General features: G+C 42.6%; 1 pseudogene; it reads right to left on the minus strand.

Annotated features, from left to right (window-relative positions):
- Nucleotides 1-454: 454 nt before the first annotated feature.
- Nucleotides 455-572, minus strand: LOC124778473 (annotated as a pseudogene).
- Nucleotides 573-10,751: the final 10,179 nt, after the last annotated feature.

Raw genomic sequence — 10,751 nt, forward strand, 5'->3', positions numbered from 1 at the left:
TTAACTTTTGTAACCGTCGTCGCCATGATGACATCTTGAACACTAATCCTTGTCTCGATATTGACACCGTCGATATTGTCAAGCCCGTTTGAAGCTCCAAGGTTTAGAATATTTCCATTGAGTGTGGACTGTCGAACCAGTTTCCCAAGACAGTTTCCACATCGGTTGCTGTACCCAAGTACTTGCTTTATTTAATTAGGCACAGCTGGTCAGTTTCGGCCTTACAGAACTGAAAAAAAAAAACTGAACTCCTCCCGAACAGCTATAAAGGCCCAAAGGTACCGACCGGCCGCCGTGTCATCCTCAGCCCACAGGCGTCACTGGATGCGGATCTGGAGGGACATGTGGTCAGCACACCGCTCTCCCGGCCGTATGTCAGTTTCCGAGACCGGAGCCGTTACTTCTCATCAAGTAATTCCTCAGTTTGCCTCACAAGGGCTGAGTGCACTCCGCTTGCCAACAGCGCTCGGCAGACCGGATGGTCACCCATCCAAGTGCTAGCCCAGCCCGACAACGCTTAACTTCGGTGATCTGACGGGAACCGGTGTTACCACTGTGGCAAGGCCGTTGGCGTCGGCCTTACAGAACATTCTCAAATATTGTATATGCAGAAAGTTTATCTGGCGTACTGGGGGGAAAAAAAAAAATTTGCACGATAGTGATGAAAATTGAAGAAATGAATGAAAATACCATGGCCGGGACTTGAACGAACCCAGATCTCCTTATTTACTAGGCAGGCGTGCTAGCCATTATAGCTAACATAGCTGCACGGACTATCCAAGTCCAATGCCCTCCCTAACACAAATTCAATTCACATCTTCTTAGACTGTCACTATAGTTTTGAAAATCTCAACCAAAAATTCGTACTTAAAGGTGCCAACATGTAATAAATAATATTTGAGGCCCTCAGAGTATAAGTGATGCAAGTGGAATTTCACAGGAAAACGATCTAAAAGCATTTTTGGAAAGTTAGACTGTGGACCTCTTCTGAGTAGAAGTCGTACAGACGATTTCCTGCTTAGTGCCGCACTCTGTGATGATAAAGTTTAGGCTCTTAAGAAGTACCTGGACTGCATTTATAGTATGACGAGCGTAAGTGAAATGAGGGGCAGAAAAGGAATTTCTGCTGCTTTCAAAGAAGGTTCAGGTATGCATTTTTTTTTGAAGATGCAGCAGATGCTTGTAAGAGACTTATAACAATATTTAATTCATGTTTAAATAATTCTCATTTTGGAATACCACTTGTAGCATATTGACACAATAGATCATAAGGTACTTGAACCTGGCGATACATACACTGGGGTGGCAAAAGTCGTGGGATAGCGATATGCACATATATAGATGGCGGAAATACCGGGTACACAGGGTATAAAAGGACATTGCATTGGCGAAGCTGTCATTTGCACTCAGATGATTCGTGTGAAAAGGTTTCTGACATGATTATGGTCGCACGAGGGGAATTAAAAGACTTTCAACGCAGAATGACAGTTAAAGCTAGATGCATGGGACATTCAATTTCGGAAATCGTTAGAGAATTCATTATTCCGAGATCCACAGTGTCAAGAATGTGCTGAGAATACCAAATTTCAGGCATTACCTCCCACCAGGGACAACGAAATGGCCAATGGCCTTCACTTAATGACCAACAGCAGCGGCGTTTGCGTAGAGTTGTCAGTGCTAACAGACAAGCAACACTGTGTGAAATAACCGCGGAAATCAATGTGAGACGTACGACTAATATAACCGTCAAGACAATGCGGATAAATCTGGCGTTAATAGGCTGTGGCAGCAGACGATCGACGCGAGTGCCTTTTCTGACAGCACATCGTTTTCAGCGCCTCTCCTACACTCGTGACCATATCGGCTGGACCATAGACGAGTGGAAAGCCTTGGCCTCATCAGATGCGTCCGGATTTCAGTTGGTACGAGGTGCATTCAAGTTCTAAGGCCTCCGATTTTTTTTCTAATTAACAACTCACCCGAAATCGATGAAACTGGCGTTACTTCTCGACGTAATCGCCCTGCAGACGCACACATTTTTCACAACGCTGACGCCATGATTCCATGGCAGCGGCGAAGGCTTCTTTAGGAGTCTGTTTTGACCACTGGAAAATCGCTGAGGCAATAGCAGCACGGCTGGTGAATGTGCGGCCACGGAGAGTGCCTTTCATTGTTGGAAAAAGCCAAAAGTCACTAGGAGCCAGGTCAGGTGAGTAGGGAGCATGAGGAATCATTTCAAAGTTGTTATCACGAAGAAACTGTTGCGTAACGTTAGCTCGATGTGCGGGTGCGTTGTCTTGGTGAAACAGCACACGCGCAGCCCTTCCCGGACGTTTTTGTTGCAGTGCAGGAAGGAATTTGTTCTTCAAAACATTTTCGTAGGATGCACCTGTTACCGTAGTGCCATTTGGAACGCAATGGGTAAGGATTACGCCCTTGCTGTCCCAGAACATGGACACCATCATTTTTTCAGCACTGGCGGTTACCCGAAATTTTTTTGGTGGCGGTGAATCTGTGTGCTTCCATTGAGCTGACTGGCGCTTTGTTTCTGGATTGAAAAATGGCATCCACGTCTCATCCATTGTGACAACCGACGAAAAGAAAGTCCCATTCATGCTGTCGTTGTGCGTCAACATTGCTTGGCAACATGCCACACGGGCAGCCGTGTGGTCGTCCGTCAGCATTCGTGGCACCCACCTGGATGACACTTTTCGCATTTTCAGGTCGTCATCCAGGACTGTGTGCACAGATCCCACAGAAATGCCAACTCTGGAGGCGATCTGTTCAACAGTCATTCGGAAATCCCCCAAAACAATTATCTCCACTTTCTCGATCATGTCGTCATACCGGCTTGTGCGAGCTCGAGGTTGTTCCAGTTTGTTATCACACGATGTTCTGCCTTCATTAAACTGTCGCACCCACGAACGCACTTTCGACACATCCATAACTCCCTCACCACATGTCTCCCTCAACTGTCGATGAATTTCAATTGGTTTCACACCACGCAAATTCAGAAAACGAATGATTGCACGCTGTTCAAGTAAGGAAAACGTCGCCATTTTAAGTATTTAAAACAGCTCTCATTCTCATCGCTGGCGGTAAAATTCCATCTGCTGTACGGTGCTGCCATCTCTGGGACGTATTGACAATGAACGCGGCCTTATTTTAAAACAATGCGCATGTTTCTATCTCTTTCCAGTCTGGAGAAAAAAAATCGGAGGCCTTAGAACTTGCACCTCGTAAGGCCTGATGGTAGGATTCGAGTGTGGTGCAGACCACACAAAGCCATGGACTCAAGTTGTCAAGGAGGCATTGTGCAAACTGGTGGCTGTTCCTTAATGATGTAGGCTGTGTTTACATCGAATGGGCTGGGTCCTCAGATGCAACTGAACCGGTCACTAACTGGATATAGTTATGTTCGGCTACTTGGAGACCATTTTCAACTATTAATGGACTTCATATTCCCAAGCAACGATGGAGTTTTTATGGATTACAGCGTTCCACATCACCAGATCATATTTGTTCGTGACTGGTTTGAAGAACATTCTGGACAATTCGAGTGAATGATTTGGCCACTCAGGTCGCCCAAGATGAATATCATCGGACATTTATGGGACATAATCCGAGAGGTCAGGTCCTGAACCGGCAACACTTCAGCAATTTTGGACAGCTATAGCGGCACCATGGCTCAATATTTCTGCAGGTGACTTTCAACGACTTGTTGAGTCCATGTCATGTCGAATAGCAGCACTACGCCGGGAAAAATGTAAATGTGTGACTAGGGCCTCCCGTCGGATAGACCGTTCGCCAGGTGCAAGTCTTTTGATGTGACGCCACTTTGGCGACTTGTGCATCGATGGGGATGAAATGATGATGATTAGGACAACACAAAACTCAGTCCCTGAGCGGAGAAAATATCCGACACAGCCGGGAATCGAACCCGAGCCCTTTGGATTGACATTCTGTCGCGCTGACCATTTCTTTTTAATCTCATTTTGTTCTATATTGTTCGTGGAATTTGTTCGGGGCGGATGTCTGAAGACACCCATTTGCGTTCTTTGTTGATCCATTCACTCAGTTTTTTTTATTACAGAGGGTAGCTAACCCTCTGACCGAACACGCTGAGCTACCGTGCTATCTGTCCACTCAGCTACTGGGGGCGGCATGATAACAAATAAAGTTAGATTATGTTGTCTTATGTATTTGCTACATTTACTCATTTGTGGGATAGCTACTTGTGTACCGCTAGGGTGGTGGTTTTGTATGATACGGGTGGCCGCATGTCGTTTTTGTTGTCACGAGAAATGAACTGACGTGAAGTTTTCTGTAGTTAGGCCAGTCTACGTGCTGTTACAATTCCCGATTCTGTCGGCGGCTGTTTCTTCCTTTGCAAGGTACTCACTGTACGTCCTTGACACTTGGGCACTTGAAAATGTCTGCACACCTCCTCGATCACGCTGCGGTGAAATACCCCGATATCGTGCGTACTGCCCGTCGTTCGGTCGACTGTCGTGGCGTCGACCAGAAGAAAGTCTGACGTCATCTCACTCACGTGACACGTCACATAATTCCGTTCGTGGAGGCTGCAGGAACGCCCTCCTTTCGACACAGCTGCCATCTCTGAATCAGTTGCTCAAGAGTCTGTTTCATAGAACTATTCACTGATTATGACTGAAATGCGGAATCATGCACCATTGGACAGCACTGTTTTGATAACGATTTAGCTGTCTAGTATAGCTTACTCAGAGTACAATTTATTGCTTCATTCACGCACAGGCGCTGTTAGGTGAGGATTCGGAAGTCATCTTGGAAGACGGCAGTCTCTGGTGCCCAGTTGCGCTACGAGATATGTCCAAGATTCGTATGATCAGTAAACGGATTAGATAAAACGTGCTCCTTGGCTCCCACGAACTTCATATTGCAAATTTATGACTGACTATGATCTGTATTGAAAAACAGTAAAAGATTCTTTCCATCCCGAATCATTACTCAAACATTTAGGGAATGTTTCTTTGCACGAAATTGCGTAACATCTTTTCAGGGGCATCGAAGAGTCATGTGGATATATTCCGAGGACGTCATAGGATACTCTACAGTGTAGTAGGCGCACAACCACGTCTTTTAATTCATTCGGTATATTCCCTGCAACGTCACCCTTGTTGTTGATTCTATTTTTTCTTACACCGGACAGTTTTGACGAATACCGCGGCAGTGAACCGATGAAAATAGGGATTTCCTTGTCCCAGTCGGTAGCCGGCCTCTACGGAAACAACAGAAACGTTTGCTGTCGCTGACCCGCGCGGAACGCCGTGCCTGCTAGGGCAAAGTGGCACCGTTTAGGCCAGCAAGTAGTTTGGGATTTCCACTCCTAATTCACACGCAGGAGCTTTTGAGTAAATTGACCTAATGTTTCCGGTGTCTTAGTTCAGCAACTTACTCAGGTGTGAAGTACGAATGCATTTTGTGGTCTGTGTCTGGTGCTATTGGAGCATGTGATTTGTTTTATGCTAGATCATAAGACGGGTGCCAAAAAGGAAAGCGTAGGTATGACACTCTAAGAGAGCACCTGTGGTAAATATGTTTATTAAATTTTTAGATCGATCTCATAGTGTTTAAGTCAATGTTCAGTGTAATGTGAAATAATGTAGTGTTACTAAAGATTCAACAGTCGACAGTGCAGAAGAATCGTACTCTTAGTGCAAGCAAGAGATAATGGCTGATGAAACTGTTCCACTAGCGGAAAAAAATGATAATAATTTTACTGGGGAAGAAACCAGAGCAGGCGTAGATCCCCAAGACGAAAGAAAATCATCAAAGAAAGGTAATGGCTTTTAGGTTGTCGAGTTGTCGACGATGTTTGCGATCTCGTGTAAGTAGGCTGTTTATGTTTTCTTTATGTAAGTAGGCTGTTTAGGTTCTTATATTGGTAACGCCGCCGCCAAGTAGCGCTCTCTGTATGAAAATCACTGGCTGTGCTGTGTGCAGTCTGTGGCTGCTTTGCATTGTTGTAATACTCGCCATTGTAGTGTTGGGCAGCGGCAGCTGGATGTGAACAGCGCGTAGCGTTGCGCAGTTGGAGGTGAGCCGCCAGCAGTGGTGGATGTGGGGAGAGAGATGGCGGAGTTTTGTAATTTGTCATGAACTGATATATATATTATGACTTGTGATGATATTAAGGTAAATACATTGTTTGTTCTCTATTAATATCTTTCATTTGCTAACTATCCCTATCAGTAGTTAGTGCCTTCAGTAGTTTGAATCTTTTATTTAGCTGGCAGTAGTGGCGCTCGCTGTATTGCAGTAGCTTGAGCAGCGAAGATTTTTGTGAGGTAAGTGATTTGTGAAAGGTATAGTTTAATGTTAGTCAGGGCCATTCCTTTTGTAGGGAATTTTGAAAGTCAGATTGCGTTGCGCTAACAAAATATTGTATGTCAGGTTAAGCACAGTCGTGTATAAATTGTTCAAAGGGGACGTTTCATATGTCGACCCTTAGCCGAGGATACCTCACTGGAATCTTCTGATTTTTCTTGTAGTTTGTGTAATTAGTGTAGATTTTGTTTATTGCTAGCGCGTAATTGTAGAGAAAATCTCCTTTGTAGTTGCAGTCTTTCATTGTTGTACAGTAAAACAGTTGTGGCATGCATGTAGATTTGCACCAAGTATTTCGCAGCTGCAATTAACTAGATATTATTTTCAGTGCTATGTTAATGTGTTCTCTTATTTTTGATCTTCAAATTGTGTTTTTCTGTGTTGTCGTGTGAAATATTGTGACAATAATGGCGTGTGAAAAACGTAATACTAGGCTCCAAAGTAAACTGAGAAATGACAGTGAAGACGAAAGCAGTGTGTTAGCGCCACCGAGTAGTGAATTAACTGATGTTCAAAGTAGTAATTTGGTAACTGTGAATAGGGAAATGGAGCGGGCTGCAAACAATGGTGTAGACAGTGAAACAGGTAGTGAACAGGGAAGCATTATCGATCGATCGGTCGGCAACAGCTCGCCTCAGGAATCCGAAATGACAGGACACAATTTCGCAAATACTGTAGATTCAGGTTTTGGGTCATCACCGTTTTCTCAAATAAGTCAAGACACATTTTCTGCTTGTCAAAATGTGAATGTTGCCGGTGCAAATGCACTGCCGAAAAGCGTAGAGAAACAGATTCCAGACACTAATACATTATTATTGCAATTAATGCAACAAATGGAACAAAATCAGAGACAAACACAGCAAAAGCTTGAAAAGTTAGACACAATGGAACAACACCAGAGACAAACACAGCAACAGTTAGACACAGTGGAACAAAATCTCAAAAAGTTAGACACAATGGAACAAAACAGTGACAAACACAGCAAAAGCTTCAAAAGTTAGACACAGTGGAACAAAATCTTAAAAAGTTAGACTCATTGGAACAAACACTTGAACAAACACGTGAAGATTTAACTACTGAGTTACATAACATTGAATCGAAATGTCAAAAAGTCTGTAATGACGTAAAAACTCAAATTTGTGAGCATTTTCAACCTATTTTTTCGCGGCATGAAAAGGCATTACAGAATCACGAAGCAGCCATAAAAGAACTGCAAATTATTGTTCATGAAAATCATGAGACCTTGCAAGCTAAATTTGACTCAGTTGCATCTACCGATTCGGTTACGCAACTTGCAAAAACTCAGGAAAACTTTAAGGACACAGTAGATACTCTGAAACTTGGTTCAGAAAAACACACTGAAGAAATAAGTACACTATCGGAGAAAGTAGCCGAACTTTCGGATCAGGTCACTAACTTATCTACAAAGGTAGATGATGATCTGAATGACACAAGACCCGTAGCCTTCACTGACACAGAAGAGTATGAACAAATAAGAAAATTCAAACAAAATCAGAATCAAATTAATACACAACACCAAAGAGAAATCCGGGAAGTACAAGATCAGCTGACACAGGTAATACAAGAATTACGTATTTCAGAGGACACTCGCGCTCCAACACGGGAAGAGGGACTTAGAAATACGGAAAAGACGCAAAATAATAACACAGGGCATTTCGGAAGTTATGAAAGAAACTGGCAATGTGCACCGAATTTCGATATGGAACCGCCGACACGACGTAACAATGACCGATATGCTACTCGCCGACATGATGATTTTGACTATAAGCTGTTCATTACTACACGTAAATTCAAAACATTTAAGAATTCTGGCAACGACATTCATCCACAAGCATGGCTCCATCAATTCTCTCATTGTTTTCCTCCCAACTGGTCGTTAGAACACAGATTAGAATTTATGTGTGGCTACTTGGAGAAGGAACCAGCTGTAAGAATGCGATCGGTAATTCACGATTGCCACAGTGAAGGAGAGTTTTACCATGCCTTCCTCTCAGCATATTGGTCTCAAGCCACACAAGACCGTGTAAAACATAGCATCATGATGATGAAACACTTTGAACAGTCTGAATTTTCCAGTCTTGTGAAATATTTTGAAGACATGTTGCACAAGAATCAATACCTGTCAAACCCATACAGCCCCTCAGAACTCATCCGCATTTGCTTAATCAAATTACCTGAACATTTACGACATATTATTTTGGCAGGACGTTGCAAAGACGACATTGAAGCTTTTCAGGGACTGTTACAAGAACTGGAAAGTGACACTGACAATCGCGGAACGCAGGAGCACAACAATTACAGATCACATCAGTCGCAATTCCGCGATGAAAGAAATAATAACTGGACGCGACAAGGCTATTCTCACAACGCAAATCGTGACCAAAACAGACACCACCCATATGACAACCACTGGCAGAGTAATAATAGTTACAGAGAAAGATCGCATTTCCGTAGTAATGAATATGACAGAGATAACCACAGAAACAGACAATATGGGAACCAAAACAATTATTACCAGGGGAGACAGAATAACTTCAGACGCAACAGTTCAGCGCGCAGTTACGATTCAGGGAGAAATTCTCCACCACGTGACCGACACGAAAGAAACTGTGTAAACTACCGACAAAACGACAGACGTGAATTTCATCAGAACTGGCGGGATTCTAACAGAGCTGGGCCCTCTCGTCACGGTGAATTTGTAGAAGTTAGGTCTCCAAACCCCAATAACGACGCGCGCCAACAAAGAGACAATAGGCAATGACTCGCACGGCAGGCATACACGTGCGCCGGCTGGCTCCGAGAAAAATAACATTATATCTGGTACTGCTAATGAGATTTTAATGCAACATTTTGGTTTACTTGAAAATACATTCCGGATTTAAAGTACTTTCTGTGAGATACCAGATGAGACAATAGTTAGTTTATGTGACAGCTACACGATTTTATCACGACGCTACTAATGAGTGACAATTTACAATGTTGATTTTGCGGTGTTTCTGTTTTATATCTGCACAGTTTTTCTGTATTATTCTGGAAAGTAAAACATGTTTTAGTAGTAACTTTTATGGTATAGCTACAAGGAGACAGCCTTTTCTGTAGCACAACAATACGTTACAGCACAGTACTTTCTTCATCACGGCAATAAGCTTAATAAGTATGATATCCATACGCAAAGCATTTCACTTTGTTTATCATGAGGTCAGTACATTGACTTCTGCAGAACTTAGCTTTCGGAGGACGATAACTACGACACTTCCACAGAGATTATGTTGCAACAAGACGCACATTTAGCGCTACAGGACACGTATTTGAGTGATCAATTTTGTACTAAAAACATTTATTTTCAAAGATATTTGAAACACAATGATACAAAGTTTTTCCGTGATACATTTCATTCCATTGCAATAATCTGTAGCACCTGAGGGTATAATTACATTAATCCTCAGGGGGGTACATGCTTACTTTGTGTACCATGTGTGTGGCAACCACAAGGAACCCTAGCTAATATGGTATGTGCTTATACAACTTTACACATCGGTACCATATTTCTCTAACACACAATTTACACAGCTATCTGATCATTTAACTGAGAGAGACAAACATTTATTTTTACTACATCAGTGACACACGTTTACGTAATTACACCGTTGGATAACTTCACACTTACGAAATTGTATTTTGTCTGTACTGTGTGAACTCTTCATATTTTTTTTGGAACCATTGTGATACTATGAGAGCTTTGAATGATGTATTTGGTAAAGGGATTATGATTTTTAAAGTACGTTTGAGGCAGATGACACTTTTGACATGAGCAGAGAATTTTTTTAATTATTGGAGGAAGCTACGACGATTTTGAGATTTGACCGAGGTGTTATGATGTTATTTTTACGACGACGATGTGTATTATGCTGCTGAGGTATGTTTACGATTAATAGGCTGAGGCTATATGAGTTATTTGATTATGCTTCATATTTATAATGACGAAATAATGACGAGTGTCGATGGATACGTATATGTGTAATAAGGTAAGGAGTAATGAATAGTGGGTAGGGACTCTTGACTTGTGAAAAAGGATGTTGGAAACCAAGAATCGTACTTTAAGAGTTATGACATGTGTGAATCATGTGTGAATGTATCACAATGCCACTGAACATTTTTTGGACACTGTTATATTCATAGGATTTTGTTTCTACAGATTTGCAATGCTAATTCTTGACCTGTGAAATATTTTTATGTGAGGCTGTCACTGTAGCGGTAAATATTTCCGTAAGAAAGTTAAGTGACCACCTGCACGTAATGCGTCGCGGGCACCCAGCTGTGTCAGACGCCTGGAGAAAAAGCCATTATTGCTAGCCCTTTTC

This window comes from Schistocerca piceifrons, chromosome 2, assembly GCF_021461385.2.
Source record: "Schistocerca piceifrons isolate TAMUIC-IGC-003096 chromosome 2, iqSchPice1.1, whole genome shotgun sequence".
NCBI classification, from domain to species: Eukaryota; Metazoa; Arthropoda; class Insecta; order Orthoptera; family Acrididae; genus Schistocerca; species Schistocerca piceifrons.